Source organism: Nicotiana tomentosiformis, chromosome 1 (assembly GCF_000390325.3).
Source record: "Nicotiana tomentosiformis chromosome 1, ASM39032v3, whole genome shotgun sequence".
In the NCBI taxonomy this organism is placed as follows: Eukaryota; Viridiplantae; Streptophyta; class Magnoliopsida; order Solanales; family Solanaceae; genus Nicotiana; species Nicotiana tomentosiformis.
The window spans coordinates 147,723,519-147,732,811 of record NC_090812.1 but is presented as its reverse complement, the minus strand read 5'-3'; the positions used below and the strand labels follow the sequence as shown (position 1 = coordinate 147,732,811).

Sequence of the window (9,293 nt, the reverse complement as noted above, 5' to 3'; positions counted from 1 at the left end):
CCCCCTTCTTTGGGACACATTGTACCGGTGAAGTCCATGAACTATCAGAAATGGAGTACACAACCCCTGCATCTAGCCATTTGATGATCTCTTTCTTAAATACCTCTTGCATGGCCTCGTTCAACCTCCTTTGATGTTCCACGGAGGGTTTGGCATCTTCCTCCAATATGATTTTGTGCATACAAAAGGTGGGGCTTATACCCCGAATATGCGCCAATGTCCAACCTATTGCCTTCTTCCTTCTGTGAAGAACCGCAAAGATAGAATCTACCTGTACGTTAGTTAAGCATGAAGAAAGAATAACAGGTGATGTTGAATAAGGGCCTAAGAACTCATACATGAGGTGTGAAGGAAAGGGCTTCAACTCCAATATGGGTGGCTCCTCGATTGAGGGCTTTGTTGGTGGAGTCTTCCGGTTCTCAAGGTCCAAGGAAAGTTTTCGGGGTCCATATGTGTAGGATCTCATTCCTTGAAACGCATTTGCACATTCTACCAAGCCTTCCTTCTCATCCTCATCATGATTCAACAACACAGCTTCCAAAGGGTCTTCCACATTCATCATAGCACTTGTGTCATCAACAATCACCTCTGTCATAAGATCCATAAATAAACATACTTTGTTGCTATTAGGCTGCTTCATTGACTTGCACACGTGGAACACAACTTTATCATCGCCTACCCGGAAGGTGAGATCCCTAGATTCCAAATCAACTAAGGCTTTCCCTATAGCTAGGAAAGGTCTCCCCAATATGATTTACACCTCATACTCAACCTCACAGTCAAGTATCACAAAATCTGTGGGAAGTATAAACTTGTCGACCCGAACTAGCACATCGTCAATTATCCCCAATGGCCTCTTCATTGTTCGGCCCGCCATTTGCAACCTCATGGAAGTAGGCCTTGGTTGCCCAATCCCCAATGTCTTAAACACAGAATATGGCATCAAATTAATGCTCGCTCCCAAATCGCACAAGGCTTTGGCGAAATTGGCACTACCGATAGTGCATGGAATTGTAAAGGCGCCGGGATCTTCTAACTTTGGAGCCATGAAATGCACAATGGCACTCACTTGATGTGTCATTTTGATTGTCGCACAGTTCATTGACCTCTTCTTTGTTACCAAGTCCTTCATGAACTTGGCATATCCCGATATTTGTTCTAGAGCTTCAACCAAAGGTATATTTATGGACAAACTTTTAATCATATCAATGAATTTCTTGAATTAGTTCTCGTTGTTTTTCTTTGCGAGCCTTTGAGGAAATGTTGGAGGAGGCCTTGGCAAAGGAGCCTTGGCTTTGGGCACTACCGGATTCGGTATGTCTATCACGTGTCCCTAGACGGGTTCACATCATCTTGTATCTCCTCCACGTTTTCATCAATGTCTATCCTCACTTCATCATTCACATTCTCATCATTTATTGGCTCATCCTCTTCTTGCACAACCACATCATCATTCATGATCTTTCTTGGATTGGAGGTACTAGCAACTCCACCTCTACCACTTCTTGTAGTCACCACCATAGCATGACCAGTATTGTTTCCACCCTTCGGCTTTACTACCATATCACTTGGTAGTGCCCTCTTAGGGCGAGTATTCAAAGCTTGAGAAATTGACCCATTTGTACTTCCAAGTTGCGGATAGAAGTATTGTGGGAGGCTATTTGGGCATCAGAGTCGGCATTTCTTTCCATCACATACTTTCTATTCGCCCCATCTCATTGTTTAAAGAACTTTTCCCTTGAGACGGATATAGAGGCGGGTTGTTGGGTTTTGATACATCGGGGGTCTTTAAAAGCCCGACCCCCGATTGACATGGTTATTGTTGCTCCAACCCCCTTGGTTTCCATTGCCTCCCCAATTGTTTTTATTGTTGCCACTCCAATTGCTATTATTGTTTCCTCCCCAATTTCCTTGTTGATTACCCCAATTTTGGTTGTTGTTCCCCCAATTATTCAGATTGTTGTTGTTGCCACTATTCCAATTCCCTTGGCCTTGGTTGCCCCAATTTTGATTATTTCCTTGTGATCTCCATTGTTGATTTGGAGCATTGCTCTGTTGACCTTGGTAATTATTGGCATATAAAACTTCCTCACTTTGATCATCATAAGAATTGTCTTGATTGTAGCCACTACAACTCTGCTCAAATTGCTCTTGATTGCTTTGCACTTGTTGACCACGCCGTCTTCTCTTGTTGACCATTAAATTCACTCCTTCCATGGCGTTTACTTGCTTTGGCCCCTGAACCTGCTGATGCTGAGCCTTTGCTAACTGGTTCATAGTAGTTATCAATTCTGCTATGGCTTGTCTGTGATCATAAAGTTCCTTGTAATGTTGGATGACATTAGGGTCACCTTGAGGAACGCTTGCCTGACTTTGCCAAGCTGAGGAGGTGTCTACAATCTCATCTAGAATTTCACATGCTTCTGAATATGGCGTGTTCATGAAGTTACCCCCTGCCAGCTGATTCACCACACACTGGTTGGTTGTGTTGATACCCCTATAAAATGTTTGTTGGATCATTTCTTTAGTCATATCATTGTTGGGGCATTCTTTTACCATTGTCTGGTATCACTCCCAGATTTCATTTAAGGGTTCATTTGTCTCTTGTGTAAAGGCTAAGATCTCATCCCTAAATGTTGCCATATGACCCGAATAGAAAATCTTTGCTATGAACTTCTCAGCCAACTCATCCCTGGTTATGGAATGGTTGAGAAGCCTCTCAAGCCAATCCAAAGCCTTCCTTCAAAGTGAAAATGGGAAAAGCCTCAATCTCAAAGCGTCCTCAGATACATTCATTTGCTGCTCCCCTAGCATGTATCTACAAAACCTTTGAGATGCTTATATGCATTCTGATGTAGAGCTTCGGTGAAGAAACCGCTTTTCTCCAATAGAGTCAGCATGACATTGGTTATTTGAAAATTTCCCGCCCGAATTCAGAGCGGGACAATTGCACTTGCGTAGCCTTCATTGGGTTGCACCGAGTGTGCTGCCCTTGGAGGAGGTGGGGGAGGGTTTGGCACGTTGTCATGAGGCGGGCGACCTCTTCTTTGTACTTGAGGTTCTAGGTTGACCTTACCCACATCATTTTCATCTACCTCCCCCCCTGAGGAATATGTCCGAGAGCTTCATTATGAGCCATTTGGTACCTAAAGCAATTGACACATAAAAATTAGAAAACGGAAGAAAAGAAAAACAAAACACACAAATAGTTAGATAGATAGCTAAAATCGTCTAACTCCCCGGCAACGGCGCCAAAAATTGATCAGTGCCAAACCTACACCACTATTGAGTAGCGAGGATGGTCGATGCAGTTTTACCCAACAAGGTCGGGATCGATTTTCACAGGGAGTTATATGATTTGGAATTAGGTATTTATCTAAATCTAGATGTGTGTGTTATTCCTAATTTCACATCCAAACATGATGGTGTTGATTCTACTTCTATTTCTATTTCTATTGTATGCTAAGATTAAAACTAAGTACAATATTTTTTATGATAGCTTTCAAGTATTTAAAAGGACTAGGGTAGTGACTTCCGCCTAGGTGGATATCTAACGGGTATCAAGAATCTAGGGCGAGTTTGATTTGATTAGGGTCGTAATATAGCAATCACACCCAAGTACTCACTCTATACCTCTTGGTAGTTTGAGTGATTTTGCCCAATTTGGCTTTCTCAATTCCAAATGGGTATTCATGCAATATAAGTGATATTAGCTCAAGTCGGGTATTACTATCTCTAGGTTTAACCCTTTTATTGGGGCTATCAATTTTTTACGTTCACCCCAATTCCTTGTTAGCCTAGTTTTCCTAGACTTAGTCCCTCTTTCTCAAGAAGAGCCTAAGTCACAAAGGCATGAATCAGTGTTTGCAACCACTAATTCTACAATTCTAGCATGAAATAGGCTAAATATCACTAACCCATAAACAATCAAGCCCTAAAATTCAAGACCCATTAAATACTCACACTAGGGTTGGGTCACAACCCTAGCTATAGGTCTAGCTACTTATAATAATAACAGAAATCAAAGATAAAGAGAAGATATAATCCATAATACTAAATTAAAAGATGAAAATCTAATGTTATAAGGTAAATTGTTTACAAAATTGCTCAAAAGGGAAAACTTAGACGTCTCACGTACTCAGCAAAAACATAACATAACCTAAAATTAACAAAAAGATCTATTTATACTAAGCTGAAATTTTCGAACAAAAATACCCTTGCAGAAGTTTCGCGGCCGCATAATTCTGACCGCGGCCATACATTTGCTTTTGCGGCCGCGTAATTCTGATCGCGGTCTGCGTTTCTTCACATCTGGACCTGGGTTGAACCTTGTTTTGCGGACCACAAAATTTCCACCGCGTCCGTGGGAGAGACTTCCCCTACCGCGTAACTTTGACGCGGTCCGCCTTCTCATTTTTGCTTGAATTATGCACTCTCTGAACCTTAGCAATCGCGGTCTGCGGAATTCCCATCACGGCCGCGCTGGTACTTTCGCGGCCGCATCTTCTTGTCGCGGTCTGCGGAATTCCCATCACGGCCGTGCTGGTACTTTCACGGCTGCATCTTCTTGTCGCGGTCCACATTCATGTTTGTGCCCAAAAAACCATCTCTCTGATTCTTCATATCGCGGACCTCAAAATAATGATCGCGCCCGCGTTGATACTTTCGCGGCCGTACTTTTTTGTCGCGATCCGCGTTCCACACCTCTTGGACCAGTCTTGGTTTTTGTTCAAGTTTTGACTCCTTTATGAGTTGATTATGGCTCCTTTGGATCATTTTGAACAATCCCTGCAAGCAAGCATATTAAGTTAGTTTCCAAGAATACCTTCACGCATTTTTGGCCCAAAACATAAGTAAAAGAGAGCAATTAATAGGCTAAAATCCCTACTTATCAGTTACTTCATTCTAAAGTCTCAAAATATATGCACTTTCATAGTTGAAGTGAAACAAGTGGTACAAATACAACATTACTAGTGTGACTTTCCCAACATCAATATACAACCCACACTATGTCTATGGATCCTCTAATAGATACGAAGGAGTATTATGATAGTGTCGGCAACAAGGCTCCGACTATACCAAAAACACAATACACGAGGAACAAAAGATAGAAGACCCTGAAATGAAGTGGGGCTTACCAAATCTGCTGGGAATAGGGTGTACTTATATCACTAATCAACACCCCGTGCTGTGGAACCACCTGCATCCATTAAAGATGTAGCGCCCTCGGCAAAAGGGACGTTAGTACATATGGAGTAATACTAGTATGTATGAATAAAAACTCTCTCATAAGAATAGGTAACAATACAAGAAAGAATAGTCATAAAATCAATGGAAGCCTCAAACAATATTAAAACATCAAGTTAGGAGCAAGCATTGTTTTCAAGTCAATTTCTATTATTTTTGGTTGGGAGATCTTAGCACCGATATACCACTGTGATATTAGCAGGAGTCCGATCACGGCCCGATCGGCTAGGCCGTCTCACCCAAAGACATCAACCACAATCACAATCACTATCACGATTTCAATTATTACCTCAATCATGTGTGCGACATGGCATCCGATCACGACCCGACCGGCTAGGCCGTCTCACCACAATACCGTATGGATCAACATCACCCTTTTCTATTAATCATCTCATCCCAATGAAGAAGAATATTCCCATCACATCAATCACATCCCAAATGAGAGGAATAATCATAATTCACTCATACACCAGCACATGTAGTTTCGGGGTTAGGCTATTCCAACCTACCTTTCCTCAGTGACTAACGATACTCCCAAAGTGTTTATTATTTAAAAGGATTTACAACTCATTTCAACATCTTATACACGTTTCTCAGTTTCATTGGCACTAGGGGCCCACATGTAATATCATTCTTGGCACGTTGGCCGTATTTAATATTTCATGCTCACCTCTTTCACTTTCAAACATTATGACGGATCATCAATGATAAAGAATTTCTATTCAAGACTTTGAGTACACATTTGAGCAAATAAGAGTCTTAAGCACATTGAGATTTTTACACAATTTGGCATAATAGCTTTCATTTGAAACACTACTTGAAGTGATAACCTTTAGATACACAACCCATACTTTGAACACATTCTCAAACAGAAACATAACATGACAAGAGCATTTGGAATACATAATGAACATATATCTTTTGACGCAAAGCTTACTCGGAATAGTCAATTTATAATGAACAACTCGGGACTTACAAGAACATCGTGGGATTCAATTCTAAGAGAGAAGTTTAGCCAACATAGCTCGCTTTGAGCTTCCTTAAATTACTACAATGTTCGAAAATCTGAAATCCTTTGATCTATTTAGAAATATAACAAAATGGAACACAAATTAGGAAGGAGTTCGTGGTTCCAGCTCATTTGAACATTTTATCAAACACTAGGTGGGAATTATGATTTATAGTTTCTCCTATGGTGAATTTCCTTCACCCCACAACCCAAGGTCTACCCATTTGAGCTCAACTACCTTCCCACAACTCATGATTGTTCATTAATGCATAAATACACTCTCACACCCAAAATTCACACTCCCCATTAACCATATTCTACCCAAAATTCGAAATTGAGACTAGGATGTGGAACCTTACATCTTGGACGAAGAACTTGTGAGGTTCTCCTTGTAAATCTTCCAACTTTTGAGCAAGAATCAGTGAACAATTAGCTTAGGAGCTTTCCCTTTCACTCTATGGCACTTCTTCACTCTCAAATATCATATTTGTGCTTCAAAAATGGACCTTTACATCTATATATCGAAATAGGGTCGGGTTATAAAAACAAGAAAATGGAACCTCTGAACACAGCTCTACGGTCACAGAGTTGACCGCATAATGGATATGCGGTCCGCAAAATGGACCGCAGAAGTGATGTTAAGAACTGGGTTGTCCAGGTTAGGTCTGCGGCAGGTTTTTGGTCCACAGACCAGTTCTATGGTCGCATTATGCGTCGCAGAACTCCCCTCCGAAAATCTTCATGTTAGGTCTGGTAGGGATTGTGCGGCCCGCAAAATGGTTATGCGGCCCCATAATGGACCGCTAAAAAACTCCAAAATTGGGCCATTTCTCTGCTTCACTCTGCAGCGGATCTGCGGCATGCAGAAATGCCATGCTCTGCCAAAAAATCTTTTCAATTCCCCAATGCACTGTTCAACCCAAAAAGTCTGTACCTCTCTAAATTCATCAACACATAAGTCTATCTTGTCATAAAAAACCCTAGTTTTTGGGTAAAATCTTACGGGGAATTACATCCTCCCCACTTAAGATCATTCGTCCTCGAATGAGGGTCAAAATCCACCACTAGAAACCAATGTGACTCAGCTGCTATTTCACACACCAGCAGTTCCAAATTTTTGACTAACTTTCTAAATTTCCAAACGTTTCGCCAGAGTCTCTCCTATAATTGGGCCTATCCACCTGCCAGAGAATCCCAAAACCAGTCCTAACAACATAACCACAACACTACGATGTAAAGCAACATGTAAACAACACCGGCCACATTGCCATAAACATTACATTACCAAGAAGGAGTAACCTCAACATAAGTTGTACAAGGGAAACATAATTTGTAGAAATTTTAGCTTTCAACATAATGGACACAATTACGTAGCTATTCAATAAATTAGGGTACTTCTTCTTCATCTTTTCCTCGGCTTGCCTGGTGGTCTCTTCGACTTGTTGGCTTCGCCATAACAATTTCACGGAGGCAATCTCTTTGTTCCTCAACTTTCGAACTTGCCCATCAAGAATGGCAACTGAAATTTCTTCATAAGTCAATTCTTCATTAACCTCAATAGTCTCAACCGGAACAATAAGCGACGGATCTCCAACCACCTTCTTCAACATGGATACATGAAACACTGGGTGCACTAAAGACATATCTGGAGGTGGTTCTAGCCTGTAAGACACCTGACCAATCCTCTGAATCATTTTTTACGGTCCAACACACCTCGGACTCAATTTCCCTTTCTTACCAAATCGCATTATACCCTTCATAGGGGAAACTTACAAGAATACCCAATTATCTTATTTGAACTCCAAATCCCTATGACGAATATATGAATAGGACTTCTGACGACTCTAAGCAGTTTTCAACTGCTCCTTAATGATATTAACCTTTTCCACAGCCTAATGCATGAGGTATGGCCCTACCATATAAAGCCTCAAATGGTGCCATCTGAATGCTAGCATGATAACTGTTGTTGTAGGCAAACTCTATGAGTGGCAAATGATCATCCCAGCCACCCTTGAAGTCAAGAACACAAGTGTGCAACATATCCTCAAGCGTCTGAATAATCCGCTCTGCCTGACCATTGGTTTGTTGATAGAAGGTTGTACTAAGATTTGCCTGAGTACCCAAACCTTGCCAAAATTTCTTCCAAAAATTAGCCATGAACTGTCCCCTTTGATCTGAGATAATAGAAACTGGAGTGCCATGCAACCTGACTATTTCCTTGATATACAACTGAGCATACTATTCTATCACATCGGTAGCCTTAACAGGTAAGAAGTGAGCTGATTTCGTGAGTCGATCCACAATCACCCAAATTGAGTCAACTTTGCGAGGTGTATGAGGCAGTCCTACCACAAAGTCCATATTCATCATCTCCCACTTCCACATCGGAATTTGTATGTTTTGTGTCAACCCACCGGGCCTTTTGTGCTCGGTCTTCAATTGCTGACAATTTGGACATCTTGCCACAAAGTCCGCTACATTCTTCTTCATATCATTCCACCACTAGACTTCCTTAAGATCATGATAAATCTTTTGGAAGCTCCTTTCACAAGCATCTGACCATTGGAACTTAACCGCCTTCAGCGTCAATTTAGTCAATGGAGAGGCAAGAGTATAGTACCTCTCCACAAATTTCCTGTAATATTTAGCTAAGCCCAAGAAATTGCGAATCTCTGTTGGGGTTTTAGGTCAAGGCCAATTCTTCACCGCTGCGATCTTATGAGGCTCAACCTTAATTCCTTCTCTAGAGACAACATGACCAACAATGTGATAGATTCAAGCCAAAATTCATATTTCGAAAACTTCACATACAACTGGTGCTGATACAGAGTCTGTAGAACCGCCCTGAGATGATCAACATTGTCATCTTGACTTCGTGAATATACCAGAATATCGTCAATGAACACTATCAAAAAGGAGCCAAGAAAAGTCTTGAAGACTCGATTCATAAGATCCATGAAAGCTGTCGTGGCATTTGTTAGCCCAAAAGATATTACAAGGAATTCAAAGTGCCTATGCTGGGTCCTGAAAGTTATTT

At 41.3% G+C, this 9,293-nt stretch overlaps 1 non-coding gene across 1 annotated transcript; it reads left to right on the top strand.

The window, feature by feature from the left end:
• Positions 1-2,530: 2,530 nt before the first annotated feature.
• On the top strand, positions 2,531-2,637 carry LOC117278790 (small nucleolar RNA R71). Its single transcript, XR_004509148.1, has one exon. It is a non-coding gene; the product is annotated as a small nucleolar RNA R71 (small nucleolar RNA).
• The last annotated feature ends 6,656 nt before the right edge of the window (positions 2,638-9,293 follow it).